Below are 23,010 nucleotides of genomic sequence, written 5' to 3' on the forward strand. Positions count from 1 at the left end.
GATCGATGGCTCCTTTTCAGGGGAGCTGGGGCCAGTCTGGAGCAACCAGACCAGCAGTGTAGTTTTGGTGTTTCCTCGTCACAGAGGCCACTAGCCAACGGGCAAGCGACTGGACAAAGCGTCAAGCAGGAAAAGTGCAAAAGGGCCCCACGCAGCATTCGGAGAGTGTGGAGAGATGATCTTTGGAGCACAGGCTGCTTGGGGCTGGGGCTTCTCAAACCCCAAAGCACAGCTTCGAGGGTACCTCGGAGGCTGCGCTGGAAGCACTTTGTTACCTTTTCAAGATGGCCGGTCCCACGTCTCTCGTCGCCTCCACGGGTCTAAGCTTTGCTAGAACTGTGGATTGGGCTGTTGGAAGTCTGGTAGTCTAGGTCCTGTTGGTCTCTGTCGTTCGAGCTCTGGCGGGAGCAACAGCAAAGAAAGTCTTGTTGCGCTGATGGTGCCTGCTTGCACAGGGTGGCCACTCCTTGACCACAAGGGAGATTCTTCAGTCTTCTACGTTGAGTAAGATGTCGAAGGGTCCAGAGTTTCATTTCAAAGTTTCAGTCAGGATGATCTAAATTGCATTGGCACAGCTCCTACCTTTATTCCAAATCAAGGGGCTGGATCACTTGCTAGGTCCCTCCTATGGGTGGAACCTGGGAAGGGGGTGGTTACATCCCTTTCCCTTTGTCCAGTTTCATGCCAGAGCTGGGGCTGGAGTGCCCCCCAGTTTGAACTGGGCTATGCATGGGACGCCTTGTGCGCCCCAGGCTGTGTCTAGGTTCATCCAACCCTCCCTGCTACAATCCACTATCTCCTGTCTGGGGTGGTGTAACACCTCCCTGCGACAGGATACCATTTGTCCAGGCCTCCCCTGCCGGAGTTTCGGTCAGCAGCAGGAGGCCAGACTCGTGTCTGTGGCAGCAGCATCCATTTTGTGATGCTGGGGCTCTGGTTAGATTTAACAACGTTTAAGCAAAGTAACATGTCTTCTCCCTCTAGAAGGGTGGAATGCTACCCCCGTTGCCAGAACTGGTGAGGGGGTAGTATTCCAAAGCGTATGACACCTTACACAACATGTTTTGATAAAGCCAAACCAAAGTTAGCAAGTAACCGCGAGGATTATAATGCAATTAAGAGTATATGGTATGGCAATATCCCGGAACAGCTAAGGGAGTTGGTCCCTACAGCTGCAGACAGGCTCAGCTCATGCTAGAGCACCATCTCACATAAAACCAAGCACTCTGCCTCCAGGATTGATAAGGCCTTCCATAGGAGTGACTTATAGGTGCATATGTGTCCAGGTATAGGTGTAGATATAGGTATACTATATCTAAGCAAGGGGTGATTACACCACCTTGCCCCAGCTGAGTGATCAGCCAGTTGTGTCAGTTTGGATAGCCAGCCACCAGGGGTGGCAAAAGATATGCTGCAGCCCCTGGTAGGCCTTGGATGCGCCTATGCCCTGGGTACCTATAGTACACTGTACAGGGGATGATAAGGTGACCCAATATCCAATTGGAGATGTACCTAGGGTACATGGAGTCCATTTTACAGAGAGAGCAGATAGCCTGGGGCCAGGTTAGCAGGGTCCCAGGCCAACTAAGTCGAAAAGCAGCTAAACACTAGGAAAAAAAATCTGGGGTAATCATAGTCAGGTATCCATCTTCCTACAGAGGGTATTCAGTAATAAGGACAAAGTAAGGTTTTTATAAGACTGTCAGAATTCACTCTGTTCTAAATACATACCTAGGGCATTATTTTGAGCCACTGCGGCGCAGCAAACCTTCCTTCCTGCTGAATTTCTGTGCGTCAAAAGAAAAGGGCAGGAATGCACCGTATCTACAAGCTGCGGCGCATTCCTGTCACTTTCCCTAGAGCTGGCGCACAATGGGCTGCCATGGTGCAAGGGTGTCTGCATTGTAGGGGTGATTGTTTTTGTACAGGAAGTGAACCTTCCTGCACAAAAACAATCACAAGAGGTGTTTCCTCTTTCTATGAGCGCTGCAGGTCATAAAAAGTCATGCAGTGTGGCTTTACATGGCCTGGTCAATATGGAAAGGCACTGTGCGCAGGTGTGTCAAAAAAAGTGATGCACCGATGGCACAATGGCCTTGTGTGTAAGCCCCCCCAATTTTATCTGAGCCAACATACCTCAGTAGACAACTGCTAAAGAACAAGAACAGATTTGTTTGGACAGGAGAATTTAAATTTGATTTTGAGAGTATTAAAAACGTTATTTGAAAATGTTGCTACTCTAAGAGGATTTGACCTGAATGCTAGTAGTATTACTACCACCAATGCCAGCAAAAAAGAGATAGATCCAGTAGAAATGAAGGTTGATAAAGATGGTAAGTACAGCATTATTGCTTGTGTATTAGATCTATATCCCAAAAAGAGGATACATATTCCAATATTGAAAAATAAAAACGTTAGCTTGTGCATAGGCATCTAACTACTTTAGGGCTTTTGTATGGGGAAAACCTTTTACTATCAAATTCAACCATACACCTTTTGTGAAAATTCTCACTATGCAAGGAACTGTGAATGCCTATCCTAAAATACTGAGGGTATCTGTAAGATTGCAATTATAAAATTGTTTATGTTCCAGAGAAGAAAAAGGTTATAGTTGATCTCCTTTCTAGGATGCCTAAACAAATGGAAGAGTGTGAAGGTGGGATTTTGAATGACTTCCAAATTGTGCATATACATGACTTAGGTTCTTCAACTATTAGTAAAGCTAAATGAGCACCTGAGTACAAGACAGATAAGGTACTACTAGAGTTTGTTGTTAACGCCCACTTAGCTTAGCAAAGATGCTTTAAGTTGGTCAGTAAAACCGTTTTTAGAGGGTAAATCGGATCTGTTTATTCAGTAGGATGTTATTTTGAGAGGGGAGAGAGTAACTCAACCTAGTTCTTATGCAAAGACCTTAGGGGCATATTATCAAGAACGGCGTTAGAATTATCGCCGGTTTAGTGGCAGAAGATTGCCGCTGAAGCGGCGATAATGGGCTTGATAATATGCCCTGGAGAATTCCAATAGAAGCCCATGTTCACACCAGAACATGGACTTCTATTGGAATTCTCAAGGGCATATTATCAAGCCCATTATCGCCGCTTTAGCACGATTTTTTTTTTGCTGCTAAACCGGCGATAATTTTTAACGCCGTTCTTGGTAATATTCCCCTTATTAACTTGTGTCATGAAGGTCATTTTAGAATCATAATAACTAAGCGATAGTAAAACAACTATACTGGTGGCCAAGAATGGGAATAGAAATCAAAACTTTTGTACAGAATTATCAAAACATTTGTACAGACTTCTTTATGTTTCTTGGGGCAGATAAATCCTTAAAAATATTAAGGCCTCCAGCTTGAGATAGATTCAGTAGAAATGAAGGTCGATAACGATGGTAAGTACAGCATTATTGCTTGTGTATTAGATCTATATCCCAAAAAGAGGATACATATTCCAATTCTAAATTACCATGGGAGTCTGTGGCCACTGACATTATGGTTCCAGCTGTGGATGCTCTAAAATACATAATTGTGTTAATTGATCTGTTTTCATGTTGGCCCATTGTGGAGTTGTTATAAGCGCAGGCAGTGATTCATTTTTTTAAATTCCTGGATTGTGTTTTCACTAATGAAAGTATACCAGCTACATTACTGAACAACAATGGTGATACATCTTTATCTAAGAAAATCAAACAATATTTTTGAAGAATTGGATTAGAACCTACAACATCACAGTATGAACATAGTAGAAATGGCAAGATTGAAGGCTTTAATAGTCATCAAACATGCCATTCATTTAACAATGAAAGGTAATCTATGTTGGGAAATTTTAAACTAGAGAAGACAGTTTAGCCATATTGAGTATCTCAGAATGATGCTACTGGATTATTGCCTTTAGTTATGATGAAGAGTAGAAACATAAGGACCAGGGGGCATGGCAAGAGCTCAGAAGATGGCAGCCGCAACTTATATCGGCTCTATGACCGCGGCCCCAAACCACCATAATTCTACCTTCCTTGTCCCCTCTGTGACATTGGGGTCAAAGCAACCATGTCCTTGGTGCCCCCCTGGGCTCTGGGTTATGGAAGGTAGGACATGGGGTTGTAGGGAGATGACAACAGCGGTGCGCAAGGGGCCGCCAGCCCGCGTGACTTTGGACAAGATTGGCACCAGCTCGAGTGACAACCAGGTTGTGGCAGGGGGCAGCTACACTTAGATGTGCTTAGGCACTGGGCAGTGTGTGAGATGGCAGTGGAAAGATCTAAACCCCCCCCCTTCCCCTGGAAACAAGTACAGCAGCCCCACAACGAAGATGGCTGGAATGACCTGGCGGGACCTGCCACATGCCGCCTCAGAGCCTCGAACAAAGAGGTACGACAGACCGTTATATGGAGGGGACTTTCCCTGGCCATGTTCACTGAAATGCTGCCTGTGAGGCCCGGCAGCTGTTAGCTGCATTTAGGGCGTTACCTGCCTTGTGGTCCCTGCAAGTATATTTCGACAATGCCCGGTGGCCTCCTGACACACAGAGCGAGGTCCTGAATCATTGGACTGTTCGTGCCACCCCACGGTTTGCTGTAGGAGGCCGGCGGGTCCTGGTGAGGGAGGACTTGGCTCCTGACTTGACCAGTCTAATCCTCCCGTAGAAGGCCATTGAGTGATGATTAAGTGTCTTGTGTTCCACTGTCTGGGAGTTAGACCACCCCTCCCCACTTGGGTGACATTGCCAGGCTGCTCATGCTGCCCTTCTGGTTAGAAGGAGACTGGCGAACCTGATTGGTTTTGGAGGCTAGTTTGGGTATTTGTGTTTGGGTATCAGTGTGTTCCTTGTTTCTCTCCTCTACAGGTATCCTTGGCTGCTGTGACTCACAGCGAGCCGGCACGGGCAATATCCGTGAGTAATAGCACCAAATGTAAATTTTTTTGATTTTTCACACTAAATGCCTCACGGGAGGGTGTGCCTTAGCGCGCACATACCACCGGAGAGCAATTTTTCTGTGGTCCTGAAGAATGCTGTGCGATCCTGCATGTTAACAGCAGAAACATGTTGACCTTATATACTAATTAAGGACACAGCTCTCCTAATCTAGAACCTAGTGGTGTCCGCCTTTCACGTTTTTAACCTCAATACAGGTTGGCCCACATTAAATATTTTGGTTGGGTATCAACCGTGTATTTTTTAAAATCTGCACACACTTATTTTTGCACTTTTTTGAGTTATATCACTGTTACACTCACCACCAACCCACTCCGCTGTAAATCAGGCGTTGTAGGACGCTGGGGGGGCATTCGACCACCCCAGCTGGGACCCAATGATGAAGCATGTCACCAACTAGTGGTGAGTGAGGGTCCTTTTAACATAGAGGTTTACTTGCCCTTCCCAGTTGGGTGAGAATACCCTATGTTTACTGGGTTGCAACCTCCTGGTTAATGAGATTATTATTTTGCATAATCTTGTAGTTACCTGAACCGTATTGGGGCCTTTTGATGAACCTGACACTCTTACACTATTTTTCTGTTTCACATATTATTTACGTTTCACTGAGTCACTCCTTAGTTGTTTATGAGATAGTCCTACAGATACCCGGTGAGCAGATGGCTCCCACCATGGTGAAAGACATAGTGCCCCTCCCCAGGCAGGTAGGGCACGCTGGACAAGTTGACTCATGTTATGAATAAATCGGCTGAGGCAGACGGTGTAGACAGTGCTCACGCAATGAGCTCAGGCACTGGTTCCAAGCTCCGACCATGATCCTGGGAGCTCCAACCAATCCTGCACCTCTCTGGAAGCAAAGGTTGGTGCAATGGGATCCAATGCTCTCCAAGACTTGTGTAAGGTAGTTGATAGGATCACAAACAATTAGACTAGGGTCCCCACTATGGAAGTCTCGATGTCCGAGATGGTGCTCCAACTTTCACACTTATCCTCCATTTCCAGAGGCTTCACCACAAGGGTGGAAGACATGGAGGGTTGGACCTACCAGAACCCGTGTTTCATGAGTTTCTTGGAAGGCAGTGAGGGCCCCTTACCTGAGAAGTTCCTAGACCATTGGATCCGTACTATTATGCCCACAGGTTCCCTATCCTCTTGCTTTGTAATCGAGAGGGCTCATAGAGCTCTGACCCAGAAACCACCCCTTGGGGTGGCCTCCTGACTTGTGATTGTACGCATCCTCAATTACATGAATAGGGAGCTGCACTCTAGTAAAAATCTAGGCCCCAATGGATTCCCGAGTGAGTTCTTCAAATTGTTTGCTAATAAACTTAGGGAACCCCTGTTGGCAGGCCTCAAGGAAGCAACTGCACGGGACTACATCATCGTGAATTTCACAGGGCAGAGATCGCAGTGCTCCTCTTATTTCCCAATCTCTTTAATAAATACAGAGGCCAAGATCTGGGCCAAAGGTCAAGCCTACTGCTTATTTAGGGTTATTCCCCCATTAGTTCACCAAGATCAGGCATACTTCAAGTTCGGGCGCTCCACCAGGCATAACATCCGTAGGGTGCATAATGCACTTGTGCCTACCGACCGCCTGGACGGCCCAGCAGCAATAATGCTACGTGATAATGAAAAGGCATCCGACTCAGAAGATTGCCACTACTTATTTTTGCTCCTTCTCCGGCTAAATTTTATACCGGCCTTAGCACTCACTTATTGAGCTTTTCCCCATTAGAAGAGCTACGTGCCAGGGATGACCATTGTCCCTGCTACTCTTTGTGCTTGCCATAGAACCCCTGGCCAAGTGGCTTTGTATTGATGCACAGGTTCAGGGGTTTAAATGGGAGGTGGGTCCGGTGGATAGTGGTGCGCTGTACACTGACAACGCTCTAACCTTCTTGACTTAGCCAGAGACCTTTCGCCCCTGTATACTCCAAATCATTTGCATCTTTGGGGAAACCTTGGGTCTCCCCGTCAAAAGGACTAAGCCTACCATCTTCTCAATTCCCTCCCACGTTCAAGACTTGGGACAGGCCTCATCTTTCAGGTAGCCACGTGTAGTGTCAAGTATCTAGGAGTGGACGTCACCCCTTACCCCTCCTGGGCTTGGGAAATGAATAGCCTCTGCATTCTTGATGCGCTGATGACTGACATTAAGACCTGGTTGGCTCTCCCTTTGTCCCTTATGGGCCAATGAGCGATAATCAAGATGGTTTCCTCCTCCCATTCCTTTACAATCTCCATGTGAAGGATGAATTGAGTGGGTATGATTGGAAGCTGTGGGGGAGGAGCCAAATCATTCCACCCGTACGTCTCAGAAGACATATCATTCAAATTGTGCAGAGGATCCTCAATATGACAAAAAGGCGGGTCCGTTAATCTTTCAGGTGGCCTGCAATGGATGAAAGCATTAAAAGTGTGGATAAGGAGTGCTACGCATGTGCTAATAGTGACAAAACAAACGTTGTGAGGCAACTTCCTTTAAATTATGTGGATTTCCCCAAGAGGCCCTGGGAGGGGGTAGCAATTGTTTTTCTTGATACCATTACCAAGCTTGGTGTGAAAAGCAAATATATGATTGTCTTGATTGATTATCATTCTAAATAGTTTGTCATAGAAAGCATCAATTCTATTGATATGGAGATGGTGATTGGATAGTGTTCATGATTCCTAAGACATTGGTGTCTTATAATGGGGTACATCTCATCTCCAGGAGCATGTCGGAATTCTTGGATGGAATGGGTGTCAAATATGAGAGAGTTGCTTGGTTCAGGCCTCAGGCCAATGGATTCGTTGAAAGAGTCAACCACCTGATCATGGAGAATGCCCAGCTCTCCTTGGCTAATAGGTTGCTGTTTTTTAAATATAGGATAACACCTCATTCATTGACTAGAGTGTCACCATTCATATCTCTGAAAGGGAGAGAGGTGGGTTTGAAAGAGGTTCTGATATGGTTGAAGAGCAAGGAATGTCTGTGGGTAGATAGGTGTGTTGTGGAAAGGAATATGGCAGAAAGATAACAGAGAACCAAGGAGTATTATGGTGCAAGGAAAGGTGTCAGAATGACAGAAATTTGGAAGTGTGATTGGGTGGCAGTCAGGATTGGTGGTAACACCAGGAAATGAGAAAGAAAGTTCTCTAAACCAATGCAGGTAAAGGAAGTGAAGAAAAATGTTGTTGTCTTGATGGACAGATCTATGTGCAGTTTGGGGAAGTTGTGTAAAGGTCCACAAGGGGTTTTGATTTTCTTTTATATGTTTTCATATATTTATTGTATTCAAAGGGGGAGATATGTAGAGTTGCAGGAATGTTCCCATGTATTTTGGAATATGGAACTAGGAAAATGGAATGTATCCTTATGAAAAAAGAGGAGTTGGAGAGAGAACACTGTAAAAGAGAGCTGGAGGTAACTTGATGAAGAATAAACCTGGTAGTTAGCTACCAGAGAAGTGTGGCTCACTGGTTAGAGCAGGCATACCCTGAAGCAGAGGACAGACCCGGGACCAGGGTTCAATTCCCGACGCGGCAGGGTCTTGAGCTCAAATGTCCATGGACTCGATAATTCTCGCTTCGGTGCCTGACCTAATCATGGGTTCACACTCTGCAACTCTGGACATTAAGCTTGCTTAATCTCCACAACGGCCCCCTGCGGCGGGATGCCTGACTTTCATCTAGGGGATGCCCTGTAGGGAAAACCCAGGACGGGTTCCCAAGGCAAGCGCGGAGATACCCCTTCGGGGGTCGAATCTGGCGCTATATAAGAATATAATGATAATATTTGTGGTGGATTTTTACATACCTCTGTGCTGTGGGACTGCAGCAGCAAGATGTCGCCCTGTAGCTCAGAGTAATCCTTTTTTCTTTTCAAAAAGAAAATCCTGAATCAATGGTCACCACAAAACAAAGATGTACAACATATAGTCTATAAAAACACACCCTGTTATCTTCCTACTGTGGTGAAGGCTTCCACTGAGTGTGACTATCCAAAACAAAGAGTGTCCACAAACTGAAAGCAATCAAAACACTGATGTCATCACCCCCAAAGCCATCAACATTTATAGTCATGCGTCACCTTGTACAAAAATTGAATAGCACATCTGAAAACTATGCTTACCTCTCTACAAGTTCAGCAGGTCTATCAAATTAAATCTCAGGCACCCTCAATTTCCCTGCTCTCGGTGGGATTTCAACCAGTAATGTCTCCTCACATCCAATACTGGACAAGATACAAGAAGCATACAAACTTCAAAACATGTATAGAGCAATAGAATACAAGTTATGCAACATGGCTATGAAAAATATTGACAAAGCCAATACATCTCTCATAGTTGCAACCCTATTGGCTTTGATGACTCATGTGTGAAGGTCGACTTATTGTTCACAGTTTTTCATGTTGGTGGTGTAACCCTTTCCTAAAATGCACTGTTAGCATGCACCACTTTATTATAATTTTTCACCATTACCGTAACGATATAGATGACAATAGGCAATGCCAACCCACCCTGAACTTGACATGCCTCACAGCCAAGCATTAAACCAATTACATCAAAGCGAAACAAAATTCAAAGGTACACATTTATTCTAGTGTGTCATGGTCTGAGGAGCCCTCTTCTGACAAAGACATTACATGCAGCGCTGCTTTGTGGATCAATTAAGGAACATCAGCTGGTGCCACTATTAACCTTTGGCCCCTTTTCATGTATGTCTTGAAAGGTAGCCAAATGGATTTGAACTTGTCGATTCTATCATGTACTAAGGCTGTTAGTCTCTCGAGAGCATGGGTAGTCCCTATTTTCTCCCCATCAAACATGTATTGTTGGGTCTGTTGGCTGTTTCCAAAATTGGGTAAGAACCTGGTTCTGGTGGAACGTAGGTGCATGATAAGTTTACCTCAGAGCGTAGTTAGTGGATAGAGGTTGCCTATGCCAAGATCACCTAGTACAATGGGTAGTGGTTCCAGTGAGAGCATGATGCCTGTTATATCCCTAATGTGAGACAAGATTTCTTTCCAATAGGACTAGATTAGGGAACACGACCACTATATGTGAAATATGTTCCCCTTTCCCAGCAACCCTGCCAGCAGATGTCCAAATTGCCAAAATCTTGTGCAGTTGTGTGGGAGGTAGGTTATAGTGGGTGAGCAGATTATACGTTTGATTCTTTATGTGTGGTGCAGATGGACAATACAGCTGCTCTACGCCATATCTTTTCCTATGTATCGGATGGGATTTCGCAGCCTAGGTCCCTTTCCCATGCAAGTGTGTATTTATGCTTGGTATTTGTGTCAAGGTTTGTGGTAACTCCCTGTAGCAGAGGTATTCCTTTTTATGTTATTTTGTCTGCAAATAACGTTTCTAGCGCAACTGTCTCCCTTTCCACTTTGTCCTTCTCTCGCCACGTGCCAACCAAAGAAGCAATTGTGTGGGGCAATAGTTGTCATTCCTTTCCGAACGCCAGTTTGCCTGTAACTCGTCCTAAGGGCAGAGTTCACCATTAAAATATCGGTTGCCTAAGTTAGGTTCCAATGAGCAAACTATAATGTAGTTATTTCGTCCCCTTACACAGCACGCAACGCAGGAGTATGCACAATAGATTTATTGCAATTCGACTGGAAGTCTTCAAGACATAGAGCGCCGAGCGTTTAGGTTACATGCGCTCCGGTCGCCAACTGCCGTTTTCTCTTTCGCGCTCTTCTCTTATAACGCCCCGCGCTTACGCGCTTGTTCCGCTCTCGTCTGGGACGTGGCGCGTCATCGCGTAGCGTCCACAGACTAGAGCGCAACACCACATATATCTCCCCCTTTTTATTATTAAACAGAATTATCAAATGCAGTCCAAAGTCTATGCTCCATTCATCTCAAAGTCTTTATATCTCGGGGGTGCTAGAGGGCGCACGAGCTAATGGCCGCACTTCTGTGAGGCTCTGGCTGCCTGGCCAGAATAATCCTTCGTTTATCCGTTTAGCCTGCAGATCGACGCCTGAGAGTCACGCTGGAGTTAGACCCACCTATGCTGCCGAGCCCGTCCAACTCTGGAGCGGATCTGAGATCTGGCGCCTGAGATATGACGCCGTGAACTATCCCCGGAGGGCACCGAGGCGGAGAGCTGCTGCAGCAGACTGGACGCCGGCCTACGCGAGGCCGCGGCTTTCCACGAGGCGTCCAGGCCTTGAGGGCGCGGAGAATAGCCCGCCGGGTGTGCTGACCACTGACGGCTCGCCGGACACAGGCGGAGGTGAGCCACACCAACTCTGACACCGCTGCGGGGAGAGGAGACGCTGGGAGCCGCATCGGAGCTCCGCTGGAACAACGGGCTACAGTCGGCATACTCCGCCTGGGCCTAACGAAGCGGCTTGCTTTCTCTGCCCTGCCTCACTGCGCACCTTCCCGCCGATACCCCGAGGTCCATCCGGAACTCTGCTGCACCCGGGCCTGACGGCTTGGGGACTGTCGGATGATCACTGGAGGCCGTTGGGGGGGTCTGCACTGCGGATCCTACCGGGGAGTATTACGCCCCCCCTTCCCCCCCTCGCGCCCATTCGCCGCCCGGGTGCTCCTGCTGCCGGGGCCTACTTGACCCTACCCCGGAGATCCGCTACCCGCCTTCCAACGCGGGCTTGCTTGCCTGACCCCGGCCCTTGGGGACGGACTACGGGGGGGCTGATCATCGCGCCGGGTCCCCTGCTGCGGCGGCGGACAGACGGGTGTCAGCACCTCTGATCCCGGAGGAGGCTGCAGCGGGTATCCCCGAGAGCGCACCCGCCACCTGGAGGACCCCCCCGGACCAAGACGGGACTAGCGCTGCATCTACATAATACGGCCTGGGGCACCACCGGCGATAGCGGGCCACAACGAGCGGGGTCCCGCCGGCAGCTGCAGCTGGGCAATACCCACACTGGACTCGTCCTCCGCTGCTATTCTCTACCCTAGGGGCTCCTGCTGAGGCGGGCTGCTGTACTGTTCCCCAGGTGGGGGCGACACGCCTTTGGGCACGAGTGCTCCTGGCTGAGCCGGCTTCCGGGACTGTTGGGGGCTTCGTATACCCTGTTGATCGGCCACGGCCACGGTGGTCTCTGGGCAGCCATACTGGGAGCGATCTGCGCAAAGGCTCTGATATAGGGGACTGGCGGGCGCACCCCTTATTGCAACCACTCGGTGCCAACAGCTGAGGCACTATGGGCAAGAACGATGCCAAGCAACCCAAACTGTCCTTCGAACCTACAGCTTCGAAGAAACCAACACGTGGCACCACGGGCGCCGGGAGCTCCTCCGGACAACCAAGCGCCGAGACCCCTCCTGCGGTCATGACACCTGAGTTGCGCCTGATCATAGAGGAGATGCGTCAGGGCTTCGCGACTGTCGTGGATAAGGTGGATCGGCTGTCCTCCAGGATGGACGGCGTTGTGCAAAAGGTGGAGGTGCACGAAGAACGGCTCTCAGAGGCGGAGCGACGCATCTCCACTGCTGAGGACACTGTCGCGACGCACGACACACGCCTCACCCGCATGGACAACATCCTCAGAGTAATAGCGGCGAAGAATGAGGAATTGGAGGCGAGAAGTAGACGCAATAACATCCGCGTCACGGGGGTTCCGGAGTCCACCAATACTGGGCGCATGGAGGACTATGTCGAACGTATACTGCAAACGGCTGTGGGCAAGGAGGCCTTCTCGAGCCAATTCATAGTTGAAAGAGCGCACCGCTCCCTGGGCCCGGCCCCCAAGCCGGGAGCATCGCCGCGGCCTATCATCGCCCGGTTACTTAACTACCGGGATAGGGACGTTGCCCTTCGAGCTGCCCGCACGCACCGGAATCTGTCCTGTGATGGTGTACAGTTTTCACTCTATCCGGATTTCACGCCCATGGTACAGGACCAGAGGAGAAAGTTTCTGGAAGTGAAAAAGAAATTGAGGGACATGCAGATCGACTACGCACTTCTGTACCCGGCCCGGCTCCGGGTGACCCATCAGGGCAAACAACACTTCTTCACGAACCCACAGCACGCTGAGGATTATGTCAAAAGGCTTCGCACAGCAAGGAGGGACAGACGGAACGAGGGAGAGGACGACGCGGGAGGGAATCCTGCTGAACAAGATGAATGAATCATAACGGCGCCCTCCTGATGTTTATGCCACTCGCACCCTATCGCGCTGCTGGCGTGGGGGCTGGGCACTGCTGGCGGTGACATCGGAATCTCCGCCCTGGCTGCTCCGAGGTGGCAATTTCCTTCATCATTTGCTTTGGGTGCCTGCCTTTCTGCGCCATGGGACCCCAGCGGACTACTGGCCAAGCTGGCGATCACTACTCCTTTGATTGGCTAGCGCTTGGGACGCACGCACTGATGATAATGCAGGTGACTTTGCGGGTGGCAGTGGGGGGGGGGGGGTCGGGGCCCTTGAAGTTATTGTTGTTTTCTACGATTAGAGGGCTGTGGGTCCGGCACTGATGGTCATTTGTCAAGGCTTGTATCTGCAGGACTACTATGAGCCAGGCACCACCCCTTCTTCTCTGTCTTCCCCATATGGTATATGCGGGAGGGGAGGGGAGTGTTGGGGTGAGTGGACGTGTACCTCTGATGCCCCCAGGAGGGGATTCCCCACAAGGTTTTACAATGGTTATTGAGTATGGGGTTTGGGAGGGGGGGAGGGATCGTAATACTGGCAAGTTTGGGTTGCTTCAGTGGGATGGGGGAGGGCATGGGGAGTGGGGTTTCTGTTATTGTGAACGGAGTGTGGAGGGATGTTCACTTGTTGGGGAGAGGCTTGTTGGGAGAATGAATGAGTGTGCGGATGGTAGTCATGGCATGTATGGTGTGACAGGACTTGCGGGTTGTGTCAGCGTGATTGATCAGGAATTCCGACGGTATTGTGCGATATGGTTTTTGGTACAGGATGCGGCACCACAGAGTGCCGGGACTCTTTGCATTTATTGGTTACAGGGATGTAATGGCTAGCACGGGTGATCATGCCTTGAATACTGTGTCTATAATGTCCTGGAATGTCAGGGGCCTTAATGACCCGCGGAAATGTAGGAATGTGCTGGGGTACTTAGATAGACACCAGGTGCAAATAGCTATGCTCCAGGAGACTCACCTTAATCCGCGATGCATCCCTCGGTTTGCCAACAGATGGGCGACTGTGAGAGAGTTTTCCTCCTATTCCACCTATTCCAGGGGCACTGCCATTTTGATCAATAAACGACTGACGTTCCAGAAGCTGGGCGCCCGGACGGATAGCGAGGGGAGATACGTGATCCTCTGGGGGAGATTGGGCACTGATGTGGTGATGCTCATAAACTGTTACGCACCCAACATTGACACGCCTGGGTTTTTCTTGTCACTATGGGGACATGCACTTGAGGTCGAGGCCACACACGTAGTCTGGGGGGGGGACTTTAATCTCTCCTTACACCCGGGGGCGGACAGGTCAGACGGTAGCGGGCAGTACAACACGAAGGCCAGAGAAGCGTTGCGGGGCATACTGTCGGAAGCGGGATTGTTGGACAGCTGGAGACACTTACACCCGGTGGCTAGGGAGGGCACCCACTTCACCACGCATGCACGCTCGTGGGCCAGGATCGATTACTGTTTCATCTCACGGGGTCTGGCTGGGGGCGTTGCCAAGGTGCGACACCTGCCTCGCACGTACTCGGATCACTGTCCTGTGCTGACTGTCCTGGAATTGCCTGGGTATGCAAGAGTACGCCCACCATGGCGGCTGTTCCCCTCGGCCCTCCTCGACCCAGTTTTTAAACAAGAACTAGGGGAGGAACTCGAGGCCTTCTTCCCTAGGAACAAGGGATCTGTTGCTAAGGTCGAGACGATCTGGGAGGCTTTCAAGGTCACAGTGCGCGGTGTCACAATCTCTAAAAGCTGTGGCGTGTTAAGGGAAATATTGCGCACGCTGACGAGTATTGAAGCGGAACTCAAGGCGTTAGAGGCGGAGATGGTTGGAAACCCTTGCCCTGACCTAGCGATAGCATTCAGAGCCAAGTTATCCAAATTTGAAGAGGAGGCAGCCAGGGAAGCCAAATTCCGTGGCAAGTACTGGACGGCTCGACGCTATTGCGAAGGAGATAGGCTGGGAAAAGTGCTGGCGGCACTCACTAGGCACCAGCGATTTGCTACGCACATACTGGAAATTTCTGATGGGGAAGGCAGAACCTGTCAGGACACTAGGGGAATACAGGACACCTTCCTGCAGCATTATAAACGGCTGTATACCACACAACAAACTGGAGAGGTTGACCTCGGTGGGTTCCTCGATGACATTGCACTGTGTTGGCTGAGTGATAGTGATAGGGCTTTCCTGGGATGTCCTTTCGAGATAGATGAAATCCGAGAAGCGATCATGTCACTAAGTAACGGCAAAGCCTCAGGGCTGGACGGCCTACCAGCCGAATTTTATAAATGCTACATAGACATAATGGCACCAGTGCTGAAGGAGGTGTTTGAGGAGTCGCTGGAGGAGGGGATACTACCGAGCTCTATGAGGGAGGTGGCGATCACTTCGCTGCTTAAGCCGGGGAAAGACCCGAAGGATACCGATGCCTACAGGCCCTTATCCCTGCTAAACTGCGATGCAAAGATACTAGCGAAGGTGCTCGCGACTAGGTTATCCCTACTTATGACTACCCTGGTGCTGCCGGATCAATCCGGGTTCGTCCCGGGTAGGGCTACGTCCCATAACCTCCGCACCCTGTTCTCCCTCATACCTACCATCTCCCCGGACCTGCCAGTCGCTGCTGTGTTTCTGGACGCCACCAAGGCGTTTGATTCGGTGGAATGGGGCTATCTCCTTGCCATATTAGGTAGGATGGGCTTCCCCCGGATCTTCATTGCCTGGGTGACATTGCTTTATACCTCTCCGGTCGCTAGGGTCATCGTCAACGGAGTGCTGTCATCGCAGATGCCAATCACGAGAGGGACTCGACAGGGCTGCCCCTTGTCACCCCTGCTTTTTGCCCTGGCTATCGAACCCCTGGCTTGCAGGATCCGGCAGTTGCATAAGGCCAGCGCCTTTAATTGCAACCAGAGACAGATTGGCATATCCCTCTATGCGGACGACGTTACCTTGTATGTGCGGCGCCCGCAAGAACACCTCAACCCCCTGTTGCGAGAATTTGTATTATTTGGTGGCGTCTCTGGCGTGCACATCAATTGGAAGAAGTCGCAGTTCTTCCCCCTCACGCCCTCAGTAGCCCATTTCCCGCTTGATTACCCGCTGGAGTGGTGTAGTACGGACTTGAAATACTTGGGTATTGTTGTGTCACTCACTAAGGAGGACACGGTCCGACTGAACTATGGGGTGGCCATCTCCAAATTAGCAGATACTATAACTCGCTGGTTGGCCCTCCCGCTGTCGATGGCGGGAAGAGCCTCCCTGATAAAAATGGTCATCCTCCCACGCTTCCTATACCTCTTTCAAAATATACCCTATTACCCGGGAGCCTACTTCTTTAAGAGGCTTCGGTCTGAACTGCTTCGCCTATTCTGGGGCGGGAAGCAACCGCGCCTCAGCTGGAAAGTATTGACACAACCGTATGACAGGGGCGGATTTGACGTGCCCGACTTGGAGGTGTATTACCTCAGTGCTCAGGCTCAACATGCTTACTATTGGATTAACCCCACCCCCTTTATGCCTCAGGTTGCAGGGGAGGATTGGATAGTTCACCCGCTGCCGCTTAAGGGCATGCTGCTGGGCTTGATTGGAGACGTTGAGACGCCTGCCACCACTGTCATCTGTACAATGGACGCTTGGCGAAGGGTGACTAGATTACTGGAAGCCCCCATGCTCTACTCACCGGTGATGCCCCTTTCATATCATCCGAAGTTATCGCTCCTAACGGAAAATGGATTTCGTTCCATGTGCAACCGCATCCAACTTAATACCTGGGGGGACTTGTTTCGGGAGAAGCAGTTCCGCACTAAGGAACAGTTCTTTTGTGCTACTCCCCCGACGCCAATGGAGGTGTTTTATTACATCAGGCTCCGTCAGGGTATGAAGGAGATAATTCCTGGCTACCCGGAGGAACCGGGCACGGTCCTGCCGCTACACGTCATGCTCGTATCGGACGGCAGACACTTGGTGTCGAAACTATATTCGGCCATTCGAGAGCAGCGCCCCCATGTTCCGTCCAAGGCGCGTACTGCCTGGGACTCTGACCTCCCCGCTGCGCTCACTGATGAACAGTGGAAATACTGCTGCTCGGTCACTGCAAGAGTTTCCTCTAGTTGTAGACTGAAAATTATCCACTATAAATTTGTGCAGCGGTATTATTATACCCCAGTTCGGAAACTGCGATTTCGACTATCGGATGACGACAGATGTGCGAGGTGCCGTGCAGAGGGCGCAGGGTTCCTCCATTTGGCCTGGGAATGTGGGGTAATACGGGAATACTGGGAGCAGGTTCATGCTGCGCTTCAGGTGATGATCGATGGCCCTCTTGCTCTTGAGCCACTGGTGATGCTGCTGGGATATACCAAACACGTTCCCAAATCGGATCGCAAGTTTGTCGATCTCGCACTCCTTCTTGCTAAACGGAGAATTGCATGCAGGTGGGGAAGAGGGAGGGCGCCTAAGTTTAAGGAATGGTTGGACGACCTCAAGTATTGCCAGGACCAACACGGTGTTTATGCGGACCTGATGCCTGCCCGCTGTAGACCCAGTGATTTCTGGTCCCCCTTGCAGGCTTACTGGCTGTCCCAAGCTGCAGGCAGCGACTCCTCTGGTGATGACGAGCCGATACCTGGCCCATGAGCGTATAAGTGCACACTACACTGTACTCACCGTATTGCATTCAGCGCGATAGATTAGCCCCTGGTCGGCTGAGCTCCGCCTTTCCTTGTCCTCCCGTGGATAGCTCCCTGGGATGCGAAGCAGGGCCACACACGCTAGGCACACACTTAACACATTGATACTCCAGGTGCTGGGGTTGGGTCGCTGGTTGGGGATTGGGTCGCTGCGGGCCAGGGACACTGCGGACTCCTCTCTCCCTTGCCGAGGGGATGCCTAACTATGTGGGTGGGGAGGCCCCCCCCTCTGCTACTTGCTCATGTAGGATGGCGGGGGGATGGACATGGGCACTGTGGCTTCTGACTCCGGAACATTGTTGAAATTCGCTGCTGTTCTCCCTTACCAGGTGTAGATGATGTTTGTCCGCTAAATGTACCATAATCGATACTGTACAGGATTATTATTGCTGTTACTGTCATGACTCTGTGATGCACAATGTTAATAAAAACAAAGGTTTAAAAAAAAAAAAAGTCTTTATATCTCACCGGCAGCTTTACTCTTCTACCAGAGCGGGTGTTTCTTACCATCGTGTCTCCTCCTGCTCCACTCTCACCACCCATCTCTGCAACCTCCTCGATTCCCTCTCTCTGTCCGCTTGTGGCAGAGGCGTCCTGACCCTGCTCAGTGTTTGCCGTGGGAGTGTCTCTTACTTCATATTCTCCTGTATTACCATGTGCTCCGCTCGCACACTCCTCCAGTGTTGGTAATTCTTCTCCTTCATCAATAGGTACTTCTCCTTCCTCCGCTTTGGGCCACCTCACAATTTTGTTGATTTTCGCCATGCGGTCTTGGGACCACACCTTTCCATCGCTTAGGAGGGCAGCCCTTCCTCGCACTTCTTTGACCAGTAGCGGCCTGCTATACTTGCTCTCTCCTTTCTTTTGCATAGTCGGTAGCTTGACACGGACCCATTCTCCTTCTTCCAGTACTGTCTCCTTGGTGTTGCGTCGTCTGTTGTACTGGTCGGCATATATCTTTTGGGCTTTCTCCAGGTTATGCAGCACCACTGCCGGGGACCACTTGCTGGTTATGGTCTTTTCCCTCCACACCACGTTGTCTCTTGTGAACGGGTGTCGGCCCCGCAACACTTGGAATGGACTGTATCCTACCACCGTGGGGGTGATCCTATACGCCCACAGCATGCTCTGTACCTCACGTTCCCAGTCCTTTCCTTGTGAGATTGCTGCCTGGATGGAGCCCATCAATACGCGGTTAAACCGCTCGACCTGGCCGTTGCAAGCGGGGTGGTAGATGGCTGTGTGTCTCGACTCTATCCCGTTCCTTTTCATGAACCGTGACCATTTTTCAGACACAAACTGCGGTCCGTTGTCGCTTAGTATGGACTTGGGTATTCCTTCTCTCAGAAACAAAGATGTCAAGAACCTCAGCACTGTCTCAGTGTCCATGGACTCTTGTATGTCGACTTCCGGCCATTTGGAATATTTGTCGATGACCACACATAGGAACTTAGTCACCCCCCGGTTGTCTAACACCGGGCCCAGGATGTCTATGGCTAGGTTCTCCCAAGGGTTGAGTGGGTTCTCAAATTTTCCTAGCGCCGGTCTGAGGGGCTTGAGTATCTTGTCTGCCCCTTGGCACTGTTCACACTCTCTCACTTGTCTTTCTATTTGGGCATCCATGCCCGGCCACCAATACATTAGCTTCACTTTTGCTTTTGTCTTCACTATGCCCAGGTGACCCTTCATGCAGCATCTGCAGTAGTGTGGGTATCAGGCCCTCGGGGGGAACCACCCTCTCTCCCCTGTACAGGAAGACTCCTGAGTCGCTCAACGACAGTTCTTCTCTCATTTCGTAGAACCTCCGAATGCCTGCAGTGAGTCTCTTTTTGTCCGGCCAACCTGCGGTAAGGTAACGCTTCACTTCCGTTTTTTCTGCATCTAGTTCATACGCGGCAGTCCATTCTTGCCTGCTGATGGCCGTTTCAACATCCTCCAGGCTCGCCACCATTTCTTCCTCTTCGGGACTGCCTTCCTTGGCGTCCTCCATAGCTGAGGCCCTGCTAAGGTAGTCCGCCACCCTGTTTTGGGTGCCTGGCAAATACTCGACGTCATACGTGTAATCCAATAATTTGAGTGTCATCTTTGCTATGCGTGGGGTTGCTGTATCATGCCCCGAGGACGTTAGGACTTTGACCAACGGTTTGTGATCTGTCTGGAGCTTGAACCTGGTGCCCCATATGAACTGTCGGAACTTGCCCATAGCCCAGGTGGCCGCCAGCATTTCCTTTTCTATGACGCTGTACCGTCGGGGTGAGAGCACGAGAGGCAAAGCTGATGGTTTCTTTGGACCCGTCATCCCTTTCCTGTGCTAACACAGCTCCTAACCCCTTGTCGCTTGCATCTGTCGTCAGTACAGCTTTCCCGGAGGGAACGTACCCTTGCAAGGGAATGGCTTCGCTGATGCAGGTCTTCACTGTCTCAAATTCACTCTGTGCTTCGTGGTCCCAATGGAATTTTGACTTGTCCCTGATGAGTTGACACATTCTGTGTGTTTTGGTGGCAAAGTGTCTCACAAACTTACTATAGTACTCGGCCATCCCAAGGAAGGACCGCACTTCCTCCTTGGTCGTCGGGGCCTTGGCTTCTCTGATGGCCCTCACGTTCTGCTCTTTGGGAGAGATGCCATGCGTGCCGATTTCATGTCCCAGGTATGTGACGGACTTCCTTCCAATCTTGCACTTGCTCCATTCTGCCGTGAGGCCTTTGTCACGTAAGATCTCCAGGACCTGGGTCAGTTTCGTGTCATGATCTTCCTTGGTGGCTCCCATTACCAGTATGTCGTCTTGGAAATATTGTACTCCTCGTATTTCCTTGAACAACCGATGCATCAACTTTTGAAACACCGCCGCCGCCGAGGCCAGCCCAAAGGGCATGCGTCGAAATTGGTAGCATCCAAACGGCGTGATGAAGGCGGTGTATTTTCTACTCGAGGGATGCAGGTCTATCTGGTGGTATGCCGACGTGAGGTCGATGGTTGAGAAATGGCTGATTCCTTTGGTCTTCGTTAGCATCTCCTCTATCCTGGGCAGGGGAAACTTTTCTATGATGAGACATTTGTTGAGTTCGCGGAGGTCCACGCAGAGACGGACCTTTCCGTTGGGTTTCTTGGCAACCACTAGGGGAGACAACCACTCTGCACTGTCCACCGGTTCTATGATCCCTTGTTTTTCTAGTTTCTGAAGTTCTTGTTGCACGGCTTCACTGGTGGACATGGGAATATTCCTGACCTTATGGATCACAGGTGTCGCCCCTTCTTTGAGAACAATCTTATGGACAAACTTGTCTAGTTTCCCCACCGTTCCTCCGAAGACTTTAGGGTAATTGGATTTCCAGTCGTCACTCTTGGGAATAGGCCATTCGTCCGTTAGGAGGATCTGCTCTTTACCCCCTGGGTTGAGTACGATACCCAAATCGCCGGCGTCTCTCCACCCTAGGACCGACGGGCCCTTCTCGGCTATGTACAAAGTACATGTGGCGGATCTCCCTCTGAACTCGAATTTGAAGTTCCTGCAGCCCACCAGGGGAATGGCATTTTCCGTGTATGAAACTGCTCTGATGTCCGGAGGCCAGAGTTCCTGCCCCACCACGGGCACGAAATCTTCTTCCCATATGGATCTCTGTATTATCGTCCAAGGAGATCCCGAATCAACTGCCACGTGGACCTTGACACCTCCGATGAGCATGTCCGTGCGGGGTTTGTCCCTGCGTTTTCCCGCTACATCGAGGACCTGGCCTTCAATGCACAGTACCATTTCGTCTTCTTCTTGGACTTCCTCCTCGCTCAATTCCGTCGTCGCTGAGTCGACGCACTTGACGGTGGACTTGTTGCCCTTCCTGCGGCACACTTTCTCAAAATGGCTGACTAGGCCGCAGAACGCGCATCTGGCGCGAAAGGCTGGACATCGTTTATCTTGGGCTGAGTGCGCCGTGCTGCCGCACCTGTAACACGAGAATTTCTTGTCTCCAGTTGTGCAAACAGGTTGTTTGCCCGACCACTTGGCTTCACGTTTCTGATCCCCGTTCGTGTTCCTTTGTTTGATGGTCGCCGGGGCTTTGTCGATTTTGTTGACCATTTGCTTGGGAGCACTATCACGTTTGGCCGCATCAGCACACCTTTTTGACATTTCCGCCTTCTTCACCATGGCTATTACTTCTTTGAGTGACGTCTCGTTTTGTGCCCACAGTTTGTCTTCGATCTGTTGGTGGTATGCATGACTATCTGGTCTTTTATATACTCGTCTTGCCGTGTTCCGTAATCACATGTTATGGCCAGGCGACGTAGAGCAGCCACGTAGTCATCTATGGGTTCCCCGGGTTCTTGCTTCCTCTGCTGGAAATTGTAGCGATCTATGGAGACACATACTGCTGGGCGGAAGTGGTTGTTCAGGTCGTCAAGCGCGTTTTTGAAAACGTCCGTTTCTGTTGCCTCTCTTTCTTTGGGCACGATGTTTTTGAACACTCGCACCCCTTCCGGACCCAGGTTATGGAGCAAGAGTCTCTTTTTCCTTGCGGGTGTGTACGCTTCTCCATTTTCGTCTTCCAGCGCTTCTACGTAGTTCTCAAAATACTCCCTCCAATCCTCCCATTTCATTTGGGGTTCCCCTGGTCTGGGTAGGAATGGAATGGGGGCCATTAACGCTGAGGCTTGGTTCGCCATCTTGGCTTCACCTCTGGGAGCTTCTGTTCGGGCCCTGAGGTCGCGGGATGCGCTGGAGGACTCTGCTCTTGTTGCAGTGTCGCCTTGGCTTCTGGGGCTGCCTGGGGTATTATCCACTACCTCTTGTGAAGGATCGGTGGTTTGCGCCCCCTCCTCTGGCTTTTGGCTGTCGCTTTTAGCTGCCAGCTTGCTGGGTTAGTGGCTTCTTGCCCCTGGGTTGCACTGACCTGCGTCCCGCTGGTGTTGCAACGGCTGTCGCTAGTTCAAGGGCGCTGCTGCCACGCTCTATGCCTGTGCTTCCTGGCTGCTCCTTTGGCGGTTCTTCGGCCCCGGACGGAGATGATTCCGGGCTTAGCGTTTGCGATGGCTGTGTTTGGACGGTGGGTGGATCCCAGCCTCGTCGCCAATATAATGTAGTTATTTCGTCCCCTTACACAGCACGCAACGCAGGAGTATGCACAATAGATTTATTGCAATTCGACTGGAAGTCTTCAAGACATAGAGCGCCGAGCGTTTAGGTTACATGCGCTCCGGTCGCCAACTGCCGTTTTCTCTTTCGCGCTCTTCTCTTATAACGCCCCGCGCTTACGCGCTTGTTCC

This window comes from Lissotriton vulgaris, chromosome 3_1, assembly GCF_964263255.1.
Source record: "Lissotriton vulgaris chromosome 3_1, aLisVul1.2, whole genome shotgun sequence".
NCBI classification, from domain to species: domain Eukaryota; kingdom Metazoa; phylum Chordata; class Amphibia; order Caudata; family Salamandridae; genus Lissotriton; species Lissotriton vulgaris.